This window comes from Physeter macrocephalus, chromosome 7 (assembly GCF_002837175.3).
Source record: "Physeter macrocephalus isolate SW-GA chromosome 7, ASM283717v5, whole genome shotgun sequence".
In the NCBI taxonomy this organism is placed as follows: domain Eukaryota; kingdom Metazoa; phylum Chordata; class Mammalia; order Artiodactyla; family Physeteridae; genus Physeter; species Physeter macrocephalus.
The window spans coordinates 52,330,190-52,356,045 of record NC_041220.1 but is presented as its reverse complement, the minus strand read 5'-3'; the positions used below and the strand labels follow the sequence as shown (position 1 = coordinate 52,356,045).

The following is a 25,856-nucleotide window of genomic DNA, read 5'->3' as shown; positions in this document are numbered from 1 at the left end:
ACCCGTGTCCCCTGCATCAGCAGGCGGACTCTCAACCACTGCGCCACCAGGGAAGCCCCCCACCAGCCATTTTTAAACTATCTGCTAGCTGCAACCTTATCTCAAGGTTGTTCCCCCGTGTAATCATGCAACCATTTCAGTCCCCAATCAGTCCTTATTTAACAAGCACCCTTACTTCCTGCCAGCTCCCATTATAATTCTTGATAAGCAAGTTATGTAACAACTGTAACCCTGCCGTTTTTGCCTTGATAAGTCTCCCCTATTTGGTAGTCTGGTGGAACACAATTCAAGTGCTTCTTGAAGCTATCTTCCGTCTTAATTCTATTTGTAGATTAAGGTGTTCAAATCATTTATCACTGTAACAAATATCATTCAAAGGACTACTCTTAATTCTAACAGAATTGATTACAATGGCCCCTGCTTTCTGGCATCTTTCATTGAGTCTTGGTAAATGTTGATAAATAATTCAATGAATTGTTAAAACATCTGAGGCTTTTCAGTTGGCTAATAAACTCTTTTGCCAACCAATGTATCTTGTGCTCCATCTGTTACAAAATGATGGAAAGAGAGTATCTTTCCTACAAAATAACTTAAGATCCAAGTATCAAAAATATGTCCATTAATAATTTTGAAGCTATTTTCTATAACTTTTCATGCCCTACAAACTTTACATAAGGAAGCAGAAAAGGTGCATATCCTTTAACGCAATATTGTGTGGCTAAACACACCTCGAAATCACTCATGCCAGTTGATAGAATAAGACCTTATCCTTCCAACAGACATTTTCTAACATTCCAATTACTACATTCTCATTTCACAACTTTTCCTCCTAACTTTGTTAGAACTCAATGGTGTGAAATAAGGGCTGAATAAGTAGATTTGCATATATGCATAAAGTTTCTAATGTACCCGAACACTTGAAAAGGGAAACAAAGTAAGCCATGATCAGAACTCCAAAATGGCATATAATCAACTTTATTCATAAGTTTTTGGAAATTTACATCTGACAACAACCAATGCCAAAGTTCAAACCTGCTACTCATATTGGCTGTAAGTGAACTCTATCTTACATTTAGTTAAGAAATGCCCAAGGTCAGCTTTACATGCATTACTTAATCCTCACTACAACCCTCTTCATTGTGATTCAACAAATATGCCTGTCCTTGTGAAGCTTACATTCTACCAGGGAACAGACAATAGGTATACAAATAAGTTTATAATCTAGTCTGTCTCAAACCTCTTTAGAAGTGACCCTTGAGGGCTTCCCTGGTGGCGCAGTGGTTGAGAGTCTGCCTGCCGATGCAGGGAACACGGGTTCGTGCCCCAGTCCGGGAAGATCCCACATGCCGCGGAACGGCTAGGCCCGTGAGCCATGGCCGCTGAGCCTGCGCGTCCAGAGCCTGTGCTCCGCAACTAGAGAGGCCACAACAGTGAGAGGCCCGTGTACCACAAAAACATATAAATAAAAAAAAAAATATATATATATATATATGTGACCCTTGAGCACTGAATTCCAAGGGTCAGTAGCTATCAATCTTCTCCTGAAAGGAAATTCGATAACAAGAAACTTTATATCAGTTTTTGTCAAAAAGGCCACGGAGAAAGCAGTGGTGGCCTACCTAACCTTCACTGTTTTTCCTCCATTTTACAGAAGAAAATTGAGATTGTGTCAAGAATCTAGATTTCTTTTCCTATCACTTCCCCCAATTGCTTAGAACACTCCTGCCACTCTAATTCTAAACATCCCATGACCCTCATCCATCCAGGTACCACAAAATACCCAATAATGAAAGCTGAATGCTCATCTTTTAATGGTTTCTCTAGTTTCAGTGCAAGAGTTTAACTACTGTTTGCTTACACACACAGGAAAGGAACAGACAGAGGACTCTGCTCAGGAGCCCCCCTTACTATGCCCTGTACCACTGGAACAGTTTTCATATTTTATCTTCTTTTGATAACCAATATCACTATGAACAATAAACCCACTTCTAAGGATGTACCCAGAATACTGTTCATTTTTTGGCATAGCTTGAAATAACTTTTGAAATAATTTTCTCTATGTGAAGTTGTCAATTTGCTATAATGTTCATTAGTTCGCTTATATTCAACTTTCAGCTGTCTTTTTGCAAAGCTGAGTAAGTATATGTAAGTATACATACAGGCATACCTCGTTTTATTGCTTCACTTTATTGCACTTTGCAGATACTGCATATTTTACAAATTGATGGTTTGTGGCGACCCTGTGTGGAGCAAGTCTGTTGGTTCCATTTTTCCAACAGCATTTGCTCACTTTGCATCTGTGTCACATTTTGGCAACTCTCGCAATATTTCAAACTTTTTCATTATTATTATTATATTTCTTATGGTGATCTGTGAAGTCACTATTGCAAAAAAGATTGACTTGATGAAGTCTCAGGTGATGGTTAGCATTTTCAAGCAAGAAACATTTTTTTTTTTCAGTACGCGGGCCTCTCACTGTTGTGGCCTCTCCAGTTGCGGAGCACAGGCTCCAGACGCACAGGCTCAGCGGCCATGGCTCACGGGCCCAGCCGCTCGGCGCCATGTGGGATCTTCCCGCACAGGGGCACGAACCCGTGGTCCCCTGCATTGGCAGGCGGACTCCCAACCACTGCGCCACCAGGGAAGCCCGCAAGAAACTATTTTTAATAAAGGGATGTGCATTGTTTTTTAGACATGTTGCTACGGCATACTTAATAAACTACAGTATAGTGTAAACATAACTTTTATTTGCACAGGGAAACCAAAAAATTTGTGCGACTCCCTTTATTGCAGTGGTCTGGAACCAAACCCGCAACGTCTCCAAGGAATGACTGTGTATTTTTTCTTCTTTCCTCTGCTCTATGAAAGGCTGCACACTAGATACCAGTTCTGCATCTTGCTCTTATTTTCAGTAATGATATAGTCTTTGTTTTTTTTTTTGGCTGCGCTGCACGGCACGTGGGATCTTAGTTCCCCAACCAGGGATTGAACCCATGCCCCCTGCATTGGGAGCGTGGAGTCTTAACCACTGGACCACCAGGAAGTCCCAGTAATGGTATAATCTTTAGCAAGTTATCTACCCTTCCAATTTATTCATCTGTAAAACGGGAAGAACACCGTGTGAGAATTAAACGGAATAATGTAAGGACAGGAGCAACGGAGTGACACGTGCAATACGATAAATGCTACCTCCACTTGTTCCCTACAGCCCCCCTCGCTGCTGCTGCCCATAATCCTAAGACAGCTACAACTCATACCAGACAAACGACCCTTTAGACCGTAGATTAAATGCTCACGGGAAATCAGGAGAGTACAGCAGATCATCCCACATTAAACGGTCCACAGCTTTCTCCCTAAGGGAAATAAAGTTTTCAGTCAGTTATTAAACACACTGTTTGAGACACATTTAAAAGGATTTCCACAGAGCCTGCGTACGTGTACACTGGATTCTTTCACCTTCCAACAAAATCAAGGTTTCCAAATTCCCTTATGCATTTGAACACATTCTCTGGTCTATCCAGAAAAGTCTAAAAAGTGTTACTGGGACGAAAACTTTTTCTTTACCAACTTAGGTTGAAGTACTTGGGGGCTTGTGGATTAACAGATTAATAGGAGCAAAGATTATTATACATGTAGGCAAGAGCGTGCTGTAAGGAGTAAGGATTTATATACCAGCTTAATAGGATGGGGGTGGGGTGGGGAAAGGTATTAAGGCCTCAGTGCGAAAGTATGGAAGGTTCTCCCAGGATGTATTTACAGAGTTCCCTGGCAGGTCCTGACGCCAGAGAGGGCTTACAGCAGCTGAATACTTAGAAAGACCTGCTTTACTTATCAAAGGGAAGTTCAGAGAAAATTTTTTGTTTTTTTGGTGTTTTTCTTTTTTTTTTTTCCCAGCAGCTGCTGTTTGTTCAGATGGTCTGTTTCACTAGTCATTATGCCATTTTGGTGAGGTTAGTTCCTTCATGTCCCTGTTATAACCTATCATGAAGTTTCATAGGCAAGGAGCTGGGGAGATTGCTGTGGGGAGACATGGATTAGAAGTCGGGAGGTGAGAGATCTGCGAACAAAAACACAGATAACAAGGATGAATACGCATAAAAGAGCAAATCCCAACACATAGCCCCATCTTTCACTGAACCAGTCTCTTATTCTCAAGGTCAGTCCAATTAATCAATGGTGCTTCACTCATTTAATGTAGGATGTCAACCCGTTCTTTTGTACGGTTCAAACTATCCTGTACTTCTTTTGGTTTATTTACATACAAGCAGCACCATCTGCCAATGATGGCACAATGTGTTCCCTGTTAGGCAGCCTGTGTAGCCAGGAGACGGCGATTTCAGAGCACAGAGGCGAAACTGCTAACCCCTGACGGACGTGCTTTCAAGGTCTGCAGGGTGCCAGTGAATCCTTGTTCCATGACTTTGGAAATGTTCAGAATTGCTTCTTCTAGATCAGAAGTTTTCAAGCTTGGAAAAAGGGTCCTTACTGAATCAGTATTGCAATACATGAGTGGCTTGCCTACAATGTCTGGTTGGATGCATCTACGTGGTGCTACTTTATGCCTGAAGGAGCCCAGGTTTGTAATCCGGCTAGCATTTAAAGTGGGATAACTAGTGAGGGAAGGTGTCAGGTAGCCAAGTCCACATCGCCCTGACCATTTAGGTGGGAACCCTTTATATACCTTATTGCCACATAAAATAAACAGACCAGAGGTGTTCACAAACAAGGTCAGAGTGGAACCTGTGACCCACCAGGTTGGAGTTTGGTGTCCATGGTGGCCTTTGTCATTAGTTATGTTGGCATCTGTATATCTCCATTTCCCATGTGCCTCTGTCAGGCTGTAAGAGCAAAACAGGCTATGAAATATCTGGTAAGAGGAGACCTTCAGTCTGGTTTTGACAGCTATCGAGAAAGGTCATTCCAGAATTTTGGTCGACCCATTTGTGGCCTGGGGTATCGGGCAGACCAACCAGGGGAACAGCTGAGATGTTCCAGGTCCTGTTTGTGTGGCCTGCAGACCAGGAATACTGTCTAGTGACTAGACAAACATTTGTATCATTATAATAATCAGTCTGGAACTCATTTATAATGTCTTTGGAGGATTTGAAGGTGTCATCTGTGGAATCAAACCACAGTGTTTGATTACTGTATTGTTTTGGTATGTTACCTAGGAAGGGTCCGGTGCCGTTTTTATTTTCAATACAAAGAGAAAATTTTCCCTCCAATACCCTCACCTGAGTGAAGGACGGACCTCGAGCCTCCATGGGGGTTCCCCAATGCCAAGTCACTCTGCCGTAGGAGGAAGCAGAGTGCCTTCCATACATCCACTGTCCAGAATGGGTCCACCAGGTGCTTGCACTGGCAGGGACAAAACCTAGTTCAGGTTCTGGTGCGTTACTTAGACGCTGACATAACCAGCAATTAGACTGATTAGTTAAGGTGGCCAGGGTCTGAAAGATTGGTGTGAGTGGGTGTTGTGGCCATGCTAAAACTGTTGAAAAAGCAGTAAGAATTCGCTGAAGCAAGACATAGTCTGAAAGGGAGCCCGTAGTGGGGGAACAGAGGGAGGATAGGTTTAGACAAGCAACCTCCAGTCAGTCCTTCTGTAACTGAAAGAGGAAGGGTTTTGTTTAAATTTCTATGTCAGAAAATTCTGCAGGTCAGGCAGAGGTTTGCAAGGGAAGAGAAATGGAGACAAAATTCTTGATCGGAGCTCTTGGGTAAAGCTGTCTACTTCGTGGTGTCGTCTGCTTCTGGAGCCTGAGTAAGCTCTTGAAATCCTCAATTTGAGGTCACGCATAGGGATGGCCTTCTAATTGTCCTGGGGTGGGTGAGGATATGGATCTAGCTTGGTATCTCATGTGAATCCAGGAGGACTTTTATTCTGATGACAGGGTAGATGGTTAGCAGTACTTCCTAAGGCCTCTCCCAGCAGGGTGACAATGTACGTTTTCTTCTAAAAATGTTGATGTATACTCATCTCCTGGAAGAAAGGGATGGCAAGGCCTGTCGGTGAGGACCATGCTTTTTTTCACCTGTTGATGAGATGCACCAAGTATAGAAGTTCTTGTATATAACCAGTCAGAGTACTGAATTGTTCACTCAAGTCCCCATGTTACTTGCCCAATCCAGGAATGGAAGGTTTAGAGATGCCAGCTGGCACTGGGGTGACTAAAAACTATTTCAAAAGGGGTCCATTTGGAGTATCCTGGATCTGTATAAGGGCCAGAGATAATGCTTCTAGCCATGTAAGTCTAGTTTCTAGATAGATTTTTTTTTTCCCCGGCACTCTTTTTTATGTCTACATTTTAAGGTCTTCCTTCCCGAGGATAAGGGATGGTAGGGAGTATGAAATGTTAACAAATATCCTCTCAGAGTCTTTGTGAGCAAGTGATTTGTTTCTGCTGTAAAGTGAGTTCCTTGGACAACTAATGGTTACCAGTGGAGGCGGGGGGAGGCACTATAGGGGTGGAGGACTGGAGGGTACAAACTCTTGGGTTTGTAGGCTACAGGGATGTACTACACAACACGGGGAATACAGCCAATATGTTGCAACAACTGTAAATGGAGTGTAACCTTTAAAAATTGTATGAAAAATTTAAAAATTAAAAAAAAAAGTTCCTTCATCAGATTCAGTTCATAAAGAAATGCCTAAACAAGGAATAATCTAAGTTATTAGTCTGTTACAACTGTTGTGGCATCAGTATGTCTAGTTGGCTAGCGCAGACCATCCACTAAACATGCAGACAATAACTAAACAGTGAAAAGAGCCTAGGGCTGGAGAAGTCTATAAAGTCCACCTGGAGTGCCATAAAGGACAGTGTGGGTCTTGGAGGACTCCCTGAGCTACATTGGTTACCTCCAGAAACTTGGTAAGATTTATAGGCGGTACACTGGGAAATAATTTGTAGGAAGTACCAGTACCTGCAGAGGTCAAGAATCTGTGGAACTGCCAAAGTGTGCTAACAGCCTGACAGACTCTAAAGGCTTATCCAGTCGGTGTAAATGTTTGCAGCTTTCGCTTTTGCCAATGTATCAGCTCTAGGAAGAGCTATGAGTTTCGTAGCTTGGGCTGATTTTCTAGCGGGCAGCATGCAGCAAGTGTTTGCTGTGGGATAGTCAGCTTCTTTGAAAATTTTGTTTACAAGAGTCATCACATAGAAGAGCAAGTCTGGCTTGCTAAAGGACATGTCCAAGAGGTCTTCTTGTGGTTTAGAAATCATCTCGATGGTTGTAAGGTAACCATGTGGAATGGCTCTTTATCATGAGGGGTTTAAGAGTATTAGAGGTGCAAGATGATGGAGGGGTAGTTAACGGGCCTGTTCATAGGTGGTCTTTCATTGAGTAGAGAGGTGTTGTGTTTCATGGACTTGTAAGAACTGATACAGCATGGGAACAAAAAGGTGAAAAGGGTAAACCTGGGTAACGCTACTGGCTTGTGAATCAGGGTGGCAGCCAAATTAATGTACTTAGGCACAGGGGCATGTCTGATGCCACAGGGTCCAACTGACATGAGAAATGTTCTGTGGGGTATATGTGAAAGGGAAAAGGTTGTCCTGGAATACCTGCATCTATCCCACTCTTTTCATGACAATCAATATAGGTGGAAAGGTTTGTCAAAACTGAGTAATCTGAGGGCTAGGAGATGGACAATGTGAATTTCAATGCTTCAGTAAAGGATTCTGTGGTATATCTGGGAGGAAGGCATATAAAGGTTTGGCAGGGACAGCAAAGTTGGTAATCCACTGGTGGCAAGAGCCAGATGCCCATAAAGATTCGCATAATTGTTCATCTTTGGGAGAGGGATGGACAAAATTTTGAGTCAAAGCATTTGGGGTGAGTTTTTGCATACCCTGAGATACTCCATGACAGGAGGAGGTAACTATTGTTTCTACCCAGTGAAGTGTGACTCTGGAGGTTTTATGACCTTTGTCAGCTGGTGCATTTAGATGTTCTTCTCAATTTATAGTCTTTATATCATTCTAGTGGGTTGTCCCTGCCTCCAACGACAAATACCAACACTTGTACTATCAATGCTAAGGTTAAGTTTGAATCCATCACTTCTGCTCTGAGCTGTGTAAAAATATCACAAAGGTGCTCACAATGAAAGCAAATTTTCTTCTGGTTCAGCTGTGACTCCAGACAGGATCCAAAGAGGAGTTCTACAATCTCTTCTCTGGGTTTTATGGAGACTTTCTTTACCCTTCTGTGTTAGCCTCTTAAGGCACTGCGTCAACCTTAAAAGGGCACAGGAAAGGGCGATTTGGGTTTTTCACAGGGTTCTCTATGATTTCCTGCATTCCTCTCTCGTCAGTGTCCGTGGACCTCAGCAGTTTCTTTAACCGAGTCTGAAAACCCACTACAAGCAGCTGTTCTGCTTGTGAACGTCCGTTTCCTTTGTTAAAGGAGAGCCGGATTCGGGCCTTTGCACCAAACACGTGGACCATCCACTAAACATGCAGACAATAACTAAACAGCGAAAAGAGCCTAGGGCTGGAGAAGTCTATAAAGTCCACCTGGAGTGCCATAAAGGACACTGTGGGTCTTGGAGGACTCCCTGAGCTACATTGGTTACCTCCAGAAACTTGGTAAGATTTATAGGCGGTACACTGGGAAATAATTTGTAGGAAGTACCAGTACCTGCAGAGGTCAAGAATCTGTGGAACTGCCAAAGTGTGCTAACAGCCTGACAGACTCTAAAGGCTTATCCAGTCGGTGTAAATGTTTGCAGCTTTCGCTTTTGCCAATGTATCAGCTCTAGGAAGAGCTATGAGTTTCGTAGCTTGGGCTGATTTTCTAGCGGGCAGCATGCAGCAAGTGTTTGCTGTGGGATAGTCAGCTTCTTTGAAAATTTTGTTTACAAGAGTCATCACATAGAAGAGCAAGTCTGGCTTGCTAAAGGACATGTCCAAGAGGTCTTCTTGTGGTTTAGAAATCATCTCGATGGTTGTAAGGTAACCATGTGGAATGGCTCTTTATCATGAGGGGTTTAAGAGTATTAGAGGTGCAAGATGATGGAGGGGTAGTTAACGGGCCTGTTCATAGGTGGTCTTTCATTGAGTAGAGAGGTGTTGTGTTTCATGGACTTGTAAGAACTGATACAGCATGGGAACAAAAAGGTGAAAAGGGTAAACCTGGGTAACGCTACTGGCTTGTGAATCAGGGTGGCAGCCAAATTAATGTACTTAGGCACAGGGGCATGTCTGATGCCACAGGGTCCAACTGACATGAGAAATGTTCTGTGGGGTATATGTGAAAGGGAAAAGGTTGTCCTGGAATACCTGCATCTATCCCACTCTTTTCATGACAATCAATATAGGTGGAAAGGTTTGTCAAAACTGAGTAATCTGAGGGCTAGGAGATGGACAATGTGAATTTCAATGCTTCAGTAAAGGATTCTGTGGTATATCTGGGAGGAAGGCATATAAAGGTTTGGCAGGGACAGCAAAGTTGGTAATCCACTGGTGGCAAGAGCCAGATGCCCATAAAGATTCGCATAATTGTTCATCTTTGGGAGAGGGATGGACAAAATTTTGAGTCAAAGCATTTGGGGTGAGTTTTTGCATACCCTGAGATACTCCATGACAGGAGGAGGTAACTATTGTTTCTACCCAGTGAAGTGTGACTCTGGAGGTTTTATGACCTTTGTCAGCTGGTGCATTTAGATGTTCTTCTCAATTTATAGTCTTTATATCATTCTAGTGGGTTGTCCCTGCCTCCAACGACAAATACCAACACTTGTACTATCAATGCTAAGGTTAAGTTTGAATCCATCACTTCTGCTCTGAGCTGTGTAAAAATATCACAAAGGTGCTCACAATGAAAGCAAATTTTCTTCTGGTTCAGCTGTGACTCCAGACAGGATCCAAAGAGGAGTTCTACAATCTCTTCTCTGGGTTTTATGGAGACTTTCTTTACCCTTCTGTGTTAGCCTCTTAAGGCACTGCGTCAACCTTAAAAGGGCACAGGAAAGGGCGATTTGGGTTTTTCACAGGGTTCTCTATGATTTCCTGCATTCCTCTCTCGTCAGTGTCCGTGGACCTCAGCAGTTTCTTTAACCGAGTCTGAAAACCCACTACAAGCAGCTGTTCTGCTTGTGAACGTCCGTTTCCTTTGTTAAAGGAGAGCCGGATTCGGGCCTTTGCACAAAACACGTGCTTGGGAACCCTCCGGTCGTCACTGGCCACGTGCTCGAGCCCGGGTCATTTTCATTTCACTCAAAGACAGGTACATACCTGCTCTTAGAACTCAGGCCGCTGCACCCGCAGGCGTTGGAGACAAACTCCCCAGGCTCACGGTCGGTCCGAGACCCGCTGTTGCCGCCGCAGGCTGGGCATGGCCCGAACCCACTGCAAAGTAGCCGTGGCTGCGCCCTGGGGAAACAAAGCGCAAACTTGTTACCACGCGCGGGCCAGCAGGCCGGGAAGCCTCCGGGAGGCTGGGCGCAGTGTGTGTGCCTCGCGCGGCCCCGGGACGGGCACTGCTGTCCCCTCCCTCCCACCCCTCCCCGAGCCGCCGAGGGCTGCTCTACTCCTGCGTTCTGGCCGCCGGGAGCAGCCGAGCTCCGGGTGGACAAAGCTCGAGGGGACGGGGAGGAGAGCCCGGCCCCACCGGGGCCCGCGGACCGGCCGGGAACCCTCCCCGCCGCAAGAGGCCAAGAGACCGGAGACCAGTGTAACACTCACCGCCCAACTCCGTGGGACAAAGAGACCCACGACCCGCTGAGACCCAGCAGGTGGGGCGGGACCTGGAAAAGGGCTGCGGGGCGGGCAGCCAATCCCCGGGACGGTTGGGGAGGGGGCGGGACGGGAGGAGGGCCGTGGGGTAGGCAACCAATCCCAGGGAAGTCTCGGGCCGAGAGGGGTTAGACTTCGGCTGCTGCGGTAGAACTAGCTGACAGTACGCCGAGCGTGCTTTTTGGAGCCTCAGGGAGTCCGCGCGTGGAAACCGGATTTACCTGGCGCTTCCCCAGGCCTTAGCCCTCGTGCATCTGGTTCTCCCAGGCCAACGTTCCTTCCACAAGAACTCTCCTAGCGAGGCTTTCTCCTGTATCCTCTCCTCAGGTTAGCGCCTGGTCCAGGGCTCCCCGTCACACAACCCCCTAGAATGCTGAGCTGCTTGTTCCTATGCCACAGTTTAATTTATTTTGAGTGCCTACTATGTGCCATGCACCCTTCTAGTCTTTAAAAAGGCGAAACAAGGCCTTTGACATTCTAGTGGAGAACAAAAACAAAATCAAGATGTAAAAATAAAATGTCGTAGGGTAATAAGTGATAAGGAGAAAAACCTAAGTATTTTATTACAACTTGGAAAACTAAAGATAGAGACAGTAGTCTTTGCTGTGAACAAGTGCCCTTTATGGCACTAAGAAACAAAGAAGCAAAACTTATGACTAGCGTTACTGTGCTGCTTTGGAAAATATATTTCACTGTAGAAATGACTAAATATGATGGAAGGCTCTTTACCAGAGATCCCGAGTAGGGTCCTATTTGGATCCATATTGCAGAGCGGACCAAGATGGACAAGGACAATGGCCCTGGGCTGCGGGACACATGGGCCACAGTCCTGGTGGCAGTCACTAGTGAGAGGATGCTCGGGAAGGAGGCTGTCATGGGGATGGGGTAGTGGTCTTCAAACCCTTCAGATTCCCAGTTCTCCTCTCCCAGCCCTGAATAGGCCTGCAGCCTGCTTTGTCCTTCCCAGTGTTCTGCCAGCTGGGGGGAACCCTTCCCCCAGAGCGGCACCAATCCCACTGCTCTGGTCTGGGCTGCAGTCCTATTGGCTTCCTCAGCCCTCCCAGGCTGTTTATTTTTTATCTCCTGCCTCTTCAAATTTCTCTCTCTTTTGCTCTTCAGTCTGGCTCAAGAAATGGGTGTAACCACTATTCACACTGCCCTTTGCTTATGCTGATTCACTGCCCCATTTATAACTCTGTTTATTTCATTGATGTCTCTTTTCCTCCCTCTCCTTTTTAAATGAAATTACATTTGATTTTCCCCAAGCTATTTTTACCTTCCAAAACATGTGTGTTTTCTCAGTATAGTTGAGTAAAGCCAGGGGTGAGGGGAACAGTGATTGTGAAATAAAGTGGAAAGAGAGAAATGCTCAGTCCTTGGAAGGAACTGCCTCCTGGGCTGTGTTTATTCATTTATAGAACTCATATGTATTGAGAACTACCATATGCCAAGCCCTGTGGCAGACCTAGAGGTACACAGATAGTAAGAAAAAGAAAAAGAAACAGAACAAATCATGGACCTTGCCCATGTGGAACTTTTAGTCTAGTGGGTAAAACACATTAATACAAGAATCACACTTTTAAAACGTGAAATTACCACTTAAGAGCTAAGATGGAGGTCAGAAACTCAGCTGTGAGGTTGAGGAAGGGGTGATTAAGCAGAAAATTGAAGATGAGTTTATGAGGCAAAGCAGAGGAGCCTGGGGTTTAGTTCCACGTAGAGGGAAGAGCATGTGCAGAGTGTGGGCTCCAGGAAGGAGCTCAGCGCATTCATGGAAATGTACGAAGGCTGCTGTGACTTCTGCACAAAAAGCCAAGGGATGGGGATGGAGAGAGATGCAGGATAGGCATGATATAAACTGGGCTTGGGGGTAGGGGACTGGGGTGTGGAGGGCGGGGTTATCTGGAGATGCTGGTGGCTGCCAGAACTTGTAGACCATAAAATTGCCCATATATAATGCTCATTAATAATGTACTGTATACACGCAGGTCAGTAAAAGTTGATGTCTACAAGGCTGGCATGTGTTCAGGCCAGCATGTTGAAGACAATAAGAGCTAACCTTTATTGCCCACTTACTACATGCTCTGAACTCTTTTAACTGCTCTACACAGATTAGCTTATTTACTCCTTTCAGCCACCTACTGGGTACACAATTTCTCATTTTGTACCAGAGGACCCACATATTGCTAATATTTTGTGAGAGCTGTTTTCCTGCCACTCTAATAGTTTAGGTGGCTGGTAAACATATTAGGAATTGTGAGCACATCCAAACAGTGGGTCAGGTTCCTCCCCAGCATGTGTACACAAACAACCTTAAGGAAGGAAACTGAAATCATAGCTGCAATGGCCAAATGGTGGACACAGGATGGCAGCATGGAATTCTCAATTTCTGTAGCTTTGAAGGTGCTTTTCCCTAAAAGTGATTGTGGAATTTCAATTAGAACTCTGAGAAAATCTAGAATTACATTGATAGCCATATTAGAAGTTGCATGTTGACCAGCTGAACCTGAACAATGTTACTTGCTGTCCTATAGTATTTGATTATACTGGATTTTAAACATTGCTTTTTCTTAAAAAAAAAGCGCTCTTTAAAATAATTACATGTTATCCATGAGAAATGGAAAATTGCCTGCCATGTCAGTAAACAAAGGATGTCAAGTCATCAGCGATTGCAGCCGCAGCCGAAGGTAACCTGGTGAGCCCCGAGGGAACTCACGAAGGAAAAGAATACCTGCCATCTAGCAGCCAGCAGACTGCAGCCACTCCCTATGGTGAGTCCTGAGGAAACACCGATGTGAAAACACTGGATACTGGCCCGGAGAGCTGAGGTGCATATCAAAGGAATGACTTCAGTAAGCCCAGATTCTTGCATCTTCCTATGCATAGAAAAGCGCTAAATTCCTTAACTTGAGATATCTGGTTTTCTTTAATTTACAATAATCTTTTGACATTCAGACTACCTGCCCTTTGTTGCAAAACTCCTATATGTCCTTGCCCTTACCTCGCCTCCTTGGAGCAGTTCTCTCAGGGTTACTGGAGATGCTGCCTCCCGGGCTTGAAGTCCTAAAAATTTCCACCAAATAATACATAACTCTCAACTTTTAGGTTGTGAATATATATTTTTAGTCAACATCCATTATGCTTAGCATCCAATGTACTCTATGAAAGTAGTATATAAATTATATTTGGCCAGTTAAACTAATTAGCATAAGGTATCCAATTGAAAGTACAGCAAAAAATGTACTATTTAATTCTATTAAAGAAAATGGAGTGAAGAGCTAGACCTGCTTCTTCAGTAGCACAATTTAATGAGACTGCTTCAGATGAGTCCTGTTCTACATCAGAAAAGGAACACAAATCCCTCCAGCTTCTATTTCTGGCTCTACCACAGGCTTTGCTATTATACCCAGAGCAAGATGGAACCTGCCACTTTTTTTCCATCTGCAAAATGTAGGCAATGCTTTTAGCTTTTTTCACAGGAGGGGCAGGATTAATGAGAGCCACAAATGACCTTGACCTGTTTTGTAACTGTAGATGCCTTTTTATTGCTATATTTTCATGAAAAATGAAAATCTGCTGGATCTTTGTTTTTCTGACGAGTTAATATTAGGCTAAAACTTTAAAGTCTGGAATATGTACTTTATCAGCTGCTCTTTAAAATTCCAGTATCCAAATTTAAACAAAAGGAGAATAAGATAAATCTTTCAAGTGATAAAACAGTAGGAAGGAAGTGAAAGGGCTGCCTTATAAATTGAGGTCTATTTGTTTTTTCAAAACTGTTATTTTCAGTAAGATTAGTAAGACTGAAATACATTATTAAAGCCATGTTGAATGAGGCTAGCTTGCTGGAAAAAACATGCCAAAAGTAAGTTGGCGTGTCAGGATATGGTCCATGTGTTTACATGTCAAGCCAGTTGAGAAGTTTGTGATAATGTGCTTTAGAATGATTGTTGATCACTCTGAGATCTTTCCATCAATCCCAATACTGATGCCGCAGGCCTGGGATTGATGGTACATGAAGGGAGAAAAATTCTTAAACGTGGTGCTTTTGTAGAGCTCTGACTAGTCAGAGAATATCTTTTCCATCCTAGGCAATGGTTACTGGTGTACATCACTGTAGGAGAACGCAGTCCTTATTTCAGCAATTAGGTCAGATACACATTATGATTTACTTGTTTTTGAAAGACAGAATCTAGGTCAGAATCATAAGGAACGAAATCAACTATTTCAAAATACATAGCTGGTTAGTGGGAAGTGCTTAATTCCCTATGCCTATAGGTTCCAGGTGAAGGTATTTCTAGTAGAATAACATGCTTGTCTGTCTCTGCTCCCTTCCTTCCTCTTCCCCAGGGAAGGAAGGGCTTCTCTCCTGGATGAGTTTGAAGAAGGAGCAGAGCAGGAAGGGGCAGCCTCTCCCTACCTCCGGGGCTCTGAGACCAGCTGAGCTGCAGTTGCTGATGTGAATTCTGTTTACTGCAACTGAGTCCATGTAACATATTTGCTTTGTGCTTCTGGCCATGCTATTATTAATGTTTGTTATCTGGACTCTGGGATGAATTTTACATAATGAAGAAAATTAATCCATATTCATAAAATTCTCCCATATCAAGTCTTATCTTATTTCAGAAACTCAGAGGAGAAATCACCCGTTTTATAGATGCCAGAATCCAGATGAAATGTAAAATAATGGATACTCTGTCTTTTGCTTGTGTTCACATTCTTCCATATTCTTCATGGCAGTGGCTGTAGAAGTATAGAGGGAATGGGAAAAGTGCAACGTTTTTACATATACTTTTCCTACTTTTTTAACTAAGACTGTGGGCTGTACGAGGCCATCTCCTTAGATCTAACATAGTAGCTAACACACATTTGAAGCTCAACACATATTTGTTGACTGAATGAATTATTAAATTCAGGGCATTTTAATTGAAAATGTTTAAAAACCATCTTAAGGTATTTCATAATGCCCTTAATCAAATTCAATAATAGATTACTTACAGGTAATCTGATCCAGCCTGAGGTCTCTTACCAAGCTCCTTTTTGGGCAGACCCATCACGAAGGTCCTGAGTGTACACAACTGAGGAAGCTTTTAAGCATTTATCACACAAAGGAGGGAACTACCACATTAGCATAGCCCTCACATAAATATATAATACAGAAATACAGAATCCCAGACAAACACTGCTGGATGGGAAGAGTTAAAAAGGACAGCATCTATCATGGACACTGATTACAAGGAAAATGATATCAGCCCTCTGGGGCCTGAAGCTCTAGCCTGTGCCCAGTAACGGCTGTCATTCATCATCTACCTCAACTTAGCCTGTGCCTGAGGAGCCCCTTTCTACTCACTAAGCGTACTTCCTCTGCCTCCTTCTGACCTTTCTACATCACATCCTCCAACTGCCTGTCCTTGCTCCAGATGACATATACCGCTAGGGGTTCTCCTTCTCCTTCCCCAGACTCCTGCAGACTCTCATTTTCAGCCTCATGGGTGAAGGGTGGTCTCACTTCCATTCATGCACTTAACTGGGCAACAGGCACTAACTGAGCACCAGCTGTGTTAGCACCGGGCTACGTGCCTGGGATACAAAGATGATCCAAACATAATCTTGGTTCTCCAAGAGTTCATGGATGACGGTCAGCCAGTAAGTGATGTGGTCGAGGTAGCACCGGGCACTGTGGAGACAGAAATGAGACACAAAACCAGCCCCAGAAGAGTTCCAGGAGCAGGGCCTCCTTCCTCAGGTTGCCATGTCCCAGAAGAGATGGAGGTGGAGGTAGGCTTGAGAATTTTTTTTTTTTAATTTTTAAATTTCTATTTTTTTTTTTTTACAGTAGGTCCTTGTTGGTTATCTATTTTAAAAATAGCAGCGTGGGGCTTCCCTGGTGGCACAGTGGTTGAGAGTCCGCCTGCCGATGCAGGGGACACGGGTTCGTGCCCCGGTCTGGGAAGATCCCACATGCCGCAGAGCGGCTGGGCCCGTGAGCCATGGCCGCTGAGCCTACGCGTCCGGAGCCTGTGCTCCGCAAAGGGAGAGGCCACAACAATGAGAGGCCAGCGTTCTGCCAAAAAAAAAAAAAAAAAAGAAAGCAGCGTGTACATGTCAGTTCCAAGCTCCCTAACTATCCCTCCCCCTCACTATTCCCTCCCCACCCCGGTAACGATAAGTAACCATAAGTTGGTTCTCTAAGTCTGCTTCTATTTTGTAAATAAGTTCATTTGTATAATTTTTTTTTAGATTCCACTTATAAGCGATGTCATATGATCTTTGTCTTTCTCTGACTTGCTTCATTTAGTATGATAATCTCCAGGTCCATCTATGTTGCTGCAAATGGCATTATTTCATTCTTTTTAATGGCTGAGTAGTATTCCATTGTATATATGTACCACATCTTCTTTATCCATTCTTCTGTCAATGGACATTTAGGTTGCTTCCATGTTTTGGCTATTGTAAACAGTGCTGCAATGAACATTGGAGTGCATGTATCCTTTTGAACTATGGTTTTCTCTGGATATATGCCCAGGAGTGGTATTGCTGGATCATATGGTAGCTCTATTTTTAGTTTTTTAAGGAGCCTCCATACTGTTCTCCATAGTGGCTATACCAATTTACATTCCTACCAATAGTGTAGGAGGGTTCCCTTTTCTCCACACCCTCTCCAGCATTTATTGTTTGTAGATATTTTGATGATGGCCATTCTGACTTGAGGCTTGAGAATTTTGAACAAGTCCCAGATCCAGAACAAAAGGCTTTGTGAAGCTGAGTTTGTGCTCAGACGAAGAGGAATAGTTAGATGTGGGCTCAGCAGAGGAAGGAAAGGAAAGTTCTGCAGATGTTACAGAAAATGTCAGTTTAGATTTGGGGGCTTAGAAACAGCACTCATCCCTCTTTTTGATGGGGCCTTATTGGCACTTTTTTAAAATTGGGGTTAGAGAATCAGGTCTAAGGCATAAAAAGGGTCCATTTACTAAAATTCTTATAATACATCAGGAAAAATTATGTGTGTGCTGTAGGTATTTTACTGCCATTTTAGAGGAGGTTTATGGTTTCTTAACAAGCTTCATTCATTATAATGTGCATACTTGTATAGACAAGTTGAGGAGAAAGCTTAATTGACATTAATCCCAAAGGTGTTGATGGGAAGGGCTTTTTTTGTTTGGTTGGTTGTCTTTGAAGTGAAGATCAGAGGTGATTCTTTGTCACCCACAAAACTTTGATGTTTTCCTGCCCTAATGCTCACAGTCAGGATGTAAACACAAATATACACTGGCAACATCCACAATCACTTTATGACTAGGTGAGAAGTTCGTTAAGGAAAATATTTGTTACTGCTCAATGTGGCTTTGAAATGTTCCTGGGCCCCCTGGAGGGAAAGCGAGTTCTAGAACAGAAGTATTAACATCCATTAACAAACAAAGTCTATGTAAAAAGCCAGTTTAACAGACTGCAAATGAATGTATCAAAATGGCAAAGACAAAAAGAAAAAGGTTGGTGGGGGGATGGGGGGGACACTTGCTTTAGTACAGTTGGAGTGGGAGTGTATAAGGATGTGAGTCTGACTGAGTTTTGGAGCCGGACAGGCTCAGCTTTGAATCCTGGCTCTGTTATTTGCAAGCTGTGTGCCTTCAAGCAAATTACATCTTCTCAGCTTCCTCGTAAATAAAATGGAGATAATAATATTGCTGTTAGGATTAACTGCAATTACATAGTTAAGGTGCCTAATATATAAGTACACGCTCAAAATGGTAGATATGTTGATCTTGAGCAAAACAGTAATTTCACAAAATTTTAACTGATGTCTTAAAGGATATGGTATGAATTTTAAGTGTACTAAATGCCCCAAATGCCCTACCTTGCCAGCTCTTCATGGTATGATATTTGCTTATGTGTTTCATTGTTGCCATGGATGCTGAAGATGCCAGAGAGGATTCATCAAAGGATATGGATGAAACCTGGTAGAGAACCTGAGGACCAATTTATTCACACACATAACTACAATGATTCCATATGGTGTATTAACACAAGCATCGATGAGTTCTGGTTATATCTGGCTCTTACAAATATTATCCTCTGCTTAATTTATAACCTGATATACCTAGGTGGAAGTAGTACTTTTGTTAGGTAGTTAGACATTAGCAGCAAGGACGTGACAGAGGTGAGAAAACCAAGACGAAATCAAGTCACACACCCAGCCATCTGGGGACTCTCCCTTGACACCACCCAGACGGGTAAAACTATGGTCGTGTGGTGGGCAGCTTATCCTGATAATAGAGGGGCACAGTAACACAAGGGGAGTTCCCCCCGGCTGCGCATGCCCAGACCAGACAGGCGTATAATCTATAGTAAACCCAAACTCATTATACCATAATTATAAAAAAATCTACATGTGGTTTTGCCGCCCCGCCCCACCGTGAGCGTTTCTTAGCGATTCAAGGGTGAGAGCCTGCGCAGCAGTAAACTTGTTACAGAGCTCGGGACTGTCAATCAAATAATGATCCCCTGTCACTCACCCCCTCCTCCGTGCAAAATGCTCCTTAAAAGCACCCTTAAGCGTGTATACGAATGCTGCTTTCCATTCGCAGAAACAGCCCGCTGTCTCTCTCTCTGAGAGTGTACCTTTGGGTCGATAAAATTTGCTTTGGACTTGCTTCTCTCTCTCTCTCTCTCTCTCTCTCTCCCTCCCTCTCTCTCTCTCTCTCCCTCTCCCTCTCCCTCTCCCAAAGCCACTTTCGTTCTATGCTTGAGTCACCTGGCCCTTTATTTATACATTACTGGGGTTAAAGTTGTAAAAATATAATTTCCAGGGTATCCAGAGAGATCAAGTAGAGTTAAGTCTAAGTGATTTGAACTGATAGCTTGCCTTAGCTAATAGGAAATCTGAATTCTACATTTTTCCTCAAAATAATACAGTGCACCCTTTCTAAGCGCCTTAACATCAGGGTTGGCGCCAGCTGCCGGAGGCCTAGATGGCTGATTTCGCTCCCTGTGGACGGTGCCGTGGACGTGGCTGACCTCTGCCTGTTCCCTGAGGGGGATGCTCAGCCCCCCCACCTCCTCCATGCCCTGCAGCCTGGCTCCGGGGACTGATGGTTCTGGGCTTCTCTCTTTGGGTTCCTAGTGGAGTGTTCGGGGGAACTAGTTCATCTCAGGACAGCCTGCTCTGGACTCCCCACAGGAGAAGTTGGGCCAGTGGAGGCTTTGCTTTGGGCCTGAGTCAGGAGCCCCGGCCAGCCCAGCCCCCCTGCAGCTGTCTCAGGCCTTTCCCGGCACCAGGAACAGTCCATTCCAGTCGCCTGCACAGGCGCTGAATTGTTTGCACTGGACAAGAAGACTCCAGCGCCCCAGCCATTCCTCCCAGGGTAAAGCTGGCCACGTCACCTGTGCCAAATGGCTTCTCTTGGTGCCAGGGCCGCCGAGGGCAAAATGGCATTCATGCTTGTGAGCAGGTTTAGGAGTGTGTGTGTGTGCGTGTGTGTGTGCGTGTGTATGTGTGTGTGTGTCACAAGCCCTCTGAAAGTGTGAGGCTTAGTTAATGGTGGGAGTGCTCCACGGCTTAAATTACCACTTGCCAGGAGGATGAGATTGCAGAGGAGGAGGGGAGGTCTCTGTGCTCCGAGCGCTGGCATGTCCTTCAGTGCACATGCGCGCGGCCTCTCTCTCCCCCTCCCCCTCCCTCTCCCTCTCTCTCTCTCTCTCTCTCTCTCTCTCTCTCTCTCTCTTCTAGATGAACTTCTAGCTACAGCCACCACTACCTTTTATAAATGGGACCAGGAGGAGGAGGTCAAGGCTCGGGAGAGGGAAAAGAGAAAAAAGAATAGGCTGGCCCAATTATTGGCAGCCCTACAGGGGCAAACCTTGTCTGGAGTAACCCGGACCCATCCCAACAGAAGCCAAGACCGATGCTGGGTCTGCAAAAAGCCTGGCCACTGGGCAAGGGAATGCCCCAACAAGGACAAGCCTCCTAAGGTACCCTGTCCAAAATGCCAAAGAAGTGGCCATTGGGGAGCCAACTGCCCCTGGGCTGAGAGGCCAAGGGATGGCCCTTGGATGGCCCTAGATTGACGGGGGCCCTCCACTCCAGATGGCCCCCCTGTTTAATGTCAGTATTACTGGACTGGAGCCAAGGGCAAACCTGGATGTGGCAGGTAGGACCGTATCTTTCTTATTGGATACGGGGCTGCCTACTCTGTCCTAGTTTCCTTCCCTGGACCCTTCTTCTCCGACTCCTGTCAGGTTACAGGAGTCTCAGGTAAACTTACTACTAGGGCTTTCACTCTCCCTTTGTATTGTTACTGGGAAGGATATACATTCTCTCCTTCCTGGTCATACCTGAAAGCCCCCTCCCTCTGTTAGGAAGGGGCATCATGAACAAGCTGGGAATCAGACTGCTACTTGGGGGAACCACTGCAGTAACACCCCTCCAGTTCTTAGTCTTAGAGACACAGCCCCCTCTGAGGACTGGCACACCAGCCTTAGCTGAGTTGCCAGTAGACCCCCCCAGGTCTGGGCCGATGGAATGCCAGGGAGAGCTATAACCGCCTCCCCAGTGCTTATCACCTTAAAGGACCCAAACTCTTTCCCCAGTCAGAAACAATATCCAATTCGCCCAGAAGCCCCAAGGGGACTGCAGCCTCTCATATCCACATTTTTACAACATGGGCTACTTAATCCTTACAGTTCTCCCTGTAACACCCCTGTCTTATCTGTTAAGAAGCCAAACAGAGAATACAGACCGGTCCAAGACTTACGAGCTATCAATGAGGCAGTTGTCCCACTCCATCCAGTAGTCCCCAACCCGTACAACTTGTTGGGTACCATCCCAGGCACAGCCTCCTGGTTCTCTGTGTTAGACCTAAAGGATGCCTTCTTTTCCATACCTCTGGACCCGCGGTCCTACTACCTCTTTGCCTCTGAGTGACATGGGGAGGGGAATAGAGGACAACAACTCACCTGGACAGTCCTACCCCAAGGGTTCCGAGACAGCCCTCACCTTTTTGGCCAGGCCCTGGCCTAGGACCTCCAAGATCTACGCCTGGAAGAAGGGACTATCATCCGGTATGTGGATGACCTTCTTATTTGCTCCCCAGACCACGAGAGAGCCTTAACTTAGGCTACCCAGACCCTTAATTTTTTTGCCAAATGAGGCTATAAAGTCTCTAAATCCAAGGTCCGATTGGCACAGCAGGAAGTCAAATATCTGGGAGTAATCCCCTCCCCAGGGGAACGCAGGATCTCCCCTGAGAGAATACAAGGGATTTTAGATCTGCCAGAGCCAACTACCCAAAAACAGCTCCGAGCCTTTTTAGGCCTCATGGGTATTGCAGATTATGGATTCCTAATTAAGGACTAAAAGCACAACCTCTTTATGAGGCCCTGAAAGGAAAATCTGACTCTGAACCTCTGCTCTGGGGCCCTAACCAAACCCGAGCTTTCCAGCAGCTAAAGACATTACTGTCTCAGGCCCCAGCCTTGGAAATCCCAAGAACTGATAGACCTTTTCAACTATTTGTGGCAGGAAAACAAGGGATGGCTTTAGGAGTCTTAACTCAGGAACTTCTCCCTGTCCAGAGACCTGTAGGATATCTGTCAGAGACTGGACCCAGTGGTCACTGGATGGCCCAGCTGTCTTAGGGTAGTTGCTGCTTTGGCCTTATCGGAGGAAGAAGCCTCCAAGCGTATGTTGGGGCAACCCCTGATAGTATATACCTCCCATCAGGTTACCTCTCTCTTGGAAGGGAAAGGCCATTTCTGGCTCACAGATAGCAGTATCCTCAAACGTCAGGCATTACTGTTGCAGAATCCAGACCTACGTGTCATGGTCTGCTCCTCTTTAAATCCAGCTACTCTGCTTCTCTTCCCTGAGGAAGGTCTACCAGTTCATCAATGTGAAGATACAATATTTCATTCCTTGTTGCCCTGACCTGATCTAACTGATACTCCACTATAAAACCCTGAGGAAGTTTGGTTCACTGATGGAAGTAGTTTTGTTTCTGAAGGATGTAGAAGGGCAGGGTATGCGGTGGTCTCCTTGACACAGGTTATTGAGGCCTGGACTCTTCCCCCAGGGACCTCAGCCCAATTAGCAGAAATAATTGCTTTAACTCGAGCCTTAACCCTAGCTGAAAATAAGGCCCTTAATGTATATACTGACTCTAAATATGCTTTTTTGGTTCTGCATGTTCATGCTGCTATCTGGAAGAAACGTGGCTACCTGACAGCCTGAAGCAGCCCGATTAAGTATGGACCTCAAATTCTCTCCCTCTTGAAGGCAGTCCTCAAGCCTTCCCAGGTAGCAGTGATTCACTGCAGAAGTCACCAGAAGGGTGACAATGAAATAACAAAAGGAAATCGGCTAGCCGATCAGGCTGCCTGACAGGCAGCCCTTCAGCCCTTTGTGATAGAGGGCGCCTTAGTTCCTTCCCTTAGTTCTCTCCCTTCCCCGTCTTACCTGCCTGAGGAGATCAAATGGGCCATAAATCATGGGTACCACCTTGACCCTGACGGATGGTACCGGAGAGAAAACTTAACTCACCTGCCCTGATCGATCCAATGGAAAATTATTAAATTTTTGCATGAGGCTTGTCACCTAGGGAGAGATGCCTTATACCAGATTGTTTTTTCTATCTTCTCTGGGAAGGGACTTTACTATGTATTTAATAAGGTAACCTCATCATGCTCTACTTGTCTGACTAACAGCCCTCAGGGAAGTAAGCCACCATCGTTGTCCCTTCCCGCTCAGAGACACGGAACATAGCAGGGGAAGACTGGCAAATGGACTTTACAATGGTTCCTCCCTACTGAGGATATAAGTACATTTTGGTGCTCGTGGACACCTTTACTGGCTGGGTGGAAGCTTTCCCTACCAGGACAGAAAAAACTTCGGAGGTAGTCCAGTAGCTTTTAACTGAAATCATCCCTAGGTTTGGCCTTCTGTCGTCTCTTCAGAGTGATAACGGACCTGCCTTTGTTTCCCACATTACTCAGCAGATATCCAAGGCTCTAGATATTGAGTACCACCTTCATTCTTCCTGGAGATCCCAATCCTCAGGAAAGGTAGAAAGAGCCAACCAACATTTTAAAAATACCTTAAGGGACTTCCCTGGCAGTCCAGTGGTTAAGACTCTGTGCTTCCACTGCAGGGGGCAAGAGTTTGATCCCTGGTCGAGGAACTAAAGATCCCACATGCCGTGTGGCATGGCCAAAAAAAACCTTAAGAAAAATAACCCAAGAGACCTCCCTCAGTTGGAAGAAAGCCCTCCCTTTTGCTCTTTTAAGGATCAGAACAGCCCCAAAGGCCTTACTTAACCTTAGCCCTTATGAAATGCTGTATGGTAGGCCTTTCTTACGAGGGGACCTACTTATGGACTCTGACACCTCTGCCATTACATCTTATGTCACCTCCCTTGGGCAATTCCAACAAGCCCTCCAGGACTACAGGATAAAAAGGCCTCCTTCCCCAGAGTCTGCTCCTTGCCTTTACTCTCCAGGAACACAAGTACTCATCAAAACTTGGAAGGATGGCTCCCCTGATTCTCAACTTCATTTGACCTAGAAGGGAACCTATCCAGTCTTGCTCTCCTCCTACAGATGTTAAGGTACCAGGGATCGCCAGTTGGATTCACCATTCCCAGGTAAAGCCCTGGACAGCCACCGAGTCCAAGGACATCTCCCCAGCTAAGTACACCTGTGAGCCTTTGGAGGACCTCCAACTCCTGTTCAAATGAAAACCACAAGATAAGTACATTCTAAATTCATAAACCCACCATTCCCACAGCTGGCAGAAGCAATAGGCCTACTGTATCTCCTGACTTTTCTCATTGTGCACACTCTCATTCTATTCTGCATATCGTCACAAAATGAATTCACATGCTGCCTCTTATTTCCCTAATATGACATCTCTCCTTGAAGTTATTGGACTTTCCTCCTTTCCCTTTATTTCTTCATATTCTCACCATCCACTGACATCCACTGTAAATCAAGTTGCAAAATTAACCAATAAAACTGACTGTTGGATATGCCCCAAGGGAACCCAAAACCTAGAGGAACTCCACCTATTGGCCCTCCCTACCTCCATCGAACAGCTGTATAACTTACTTGGTCAATATTATGGGATCGATTACCTTTTATATGGGGGCCAAAGGCAAGTAGACCCTGACTCTTTTGCCTTAGGCCTAGTTGTCCGCGTAGGTACAGCCTCCAAGCTTCTAGGAAAGACACAACTTGTTTCCAGAACCTGGAGGGATGGGGACACATCTTGGGCTGGTTAAATGACTCCTTTTGTAACTATACCCTCAACTTTAATCAGATTAGCCTGGGGTGGGATTCCTGGTCAGAAGAAGATGAATACAAAGTATACGAAGGTAATTTCACTTTGTACTGGGGAAACTCAAGGAAAAATGCAATGAAGAAATATATTAGTGAGGACCATATCCCCATAAACAGCTCAGCCCTGGGAACTAATTATGTAGGGATTGGCATGACCACCGGACACCTACTTAACTTAACCGTCCTACAAAATCCTCCTCCAAAATATAATATAATCCAATTAATATTCAGAAATTTGTTATGTCAATCCCCCCATCACACTCATAATCAGTCAGAACCCAGATTCTCCCCTCTGTGTATAGATGATTACTTCCTTGGGGTTTGATCTTCTGAATATAATCCTAGGCCATGGGACCCCAGCCTTTTTCCAGAGGAAAACTCCCAACAGGTCAAGGCCTGGCTCTGGGGACCACGACAGGGATATCCTTGAGGGGCACCGGATTTTCATTCCTATGTGGTACTGGAGTATATCTAGATCTTCCCACACTTTGGAGGGGCACCTGCACAATCATTGCTGCTGTCCCAGAGGCAACCATTGTGACTACAAAGGATTTAGCTTCCTCAAGAGACGTTCCCAACCTTGGGTCATTCCTCAAAGAAGCCTTAAAACCTGTCCAAAAGAGACAAAAATGAACTACTGATTGGGGAGGACATACTCATGATAACCCAATTCTTTTTTTTTAAACATCTTTATTAGAGTATAATTGCTTTACAATGGTGTGTCAGTTTCTGCTTTATAACAAAGTGAATCAGTTATACATATACATATGTCCCCATATCTCTTCTCTCTTG

General features: G+C 44.9%; 2 long non-coding RNA genes and 2 other non-coding genes across 4 annotated transcripts in view; 1 reads left to right on the top strand and 3 right to left on the bottom strand.

The window, feature by feature from the left end:
- Positions 1 to 24,523, top strand: part of LOC112067067 (uncharacterized) — a 57,856-nt gene extending 33,333 nt beyond the window's left edge. The window contains exon 6 of the long non-coding RNA XR_008617798.1: positions 24,327 to 24,523. This is a non-coding gene — a long non-coding RNA (uncharacterized lncRNA). The remainder of the gene's footprint in view (positions 1 to 24,326) is intronic.
- Positions 1,528 to 10,760, bottom strand: LOC129392243 (uncharacterized). Its single transcript, XR_008617799.1, has 4 exons — positions 10,686 to 10,760; positions 10,236 to 10,373; positions 5,235 to 6,035; positions 1,528 to 3,353 (listed from the first exon to the last, which is right to left on the bottom strand). It is a non-coding gene; the product is annotated as an uncharacterized lncRNA (long non-coding RNA).
- On the bottom strand, positions 8,129 to 8,250 carry LOC112067087 (small nucleolar RNA SNORA26). The gene has a single exon (XR_002893070.1). It is a non-coding gene; the product is annotated as a small nucleolar RNA SNORA26 (small nucleolar RNA).
- LOC112067089 (small nucleolar RNA SNORA26) lies at positions 9,845 to 9,966 on the bottom strand. The gene has a single exon (XR_002893071.1). It is a non-coding gene; the product is annotated as a small nucleolar RNA SNORA26 (small nucleolar RNA).
- Positions 24,524 to 25,856: the final 1,333 nt, after the last annotated feature.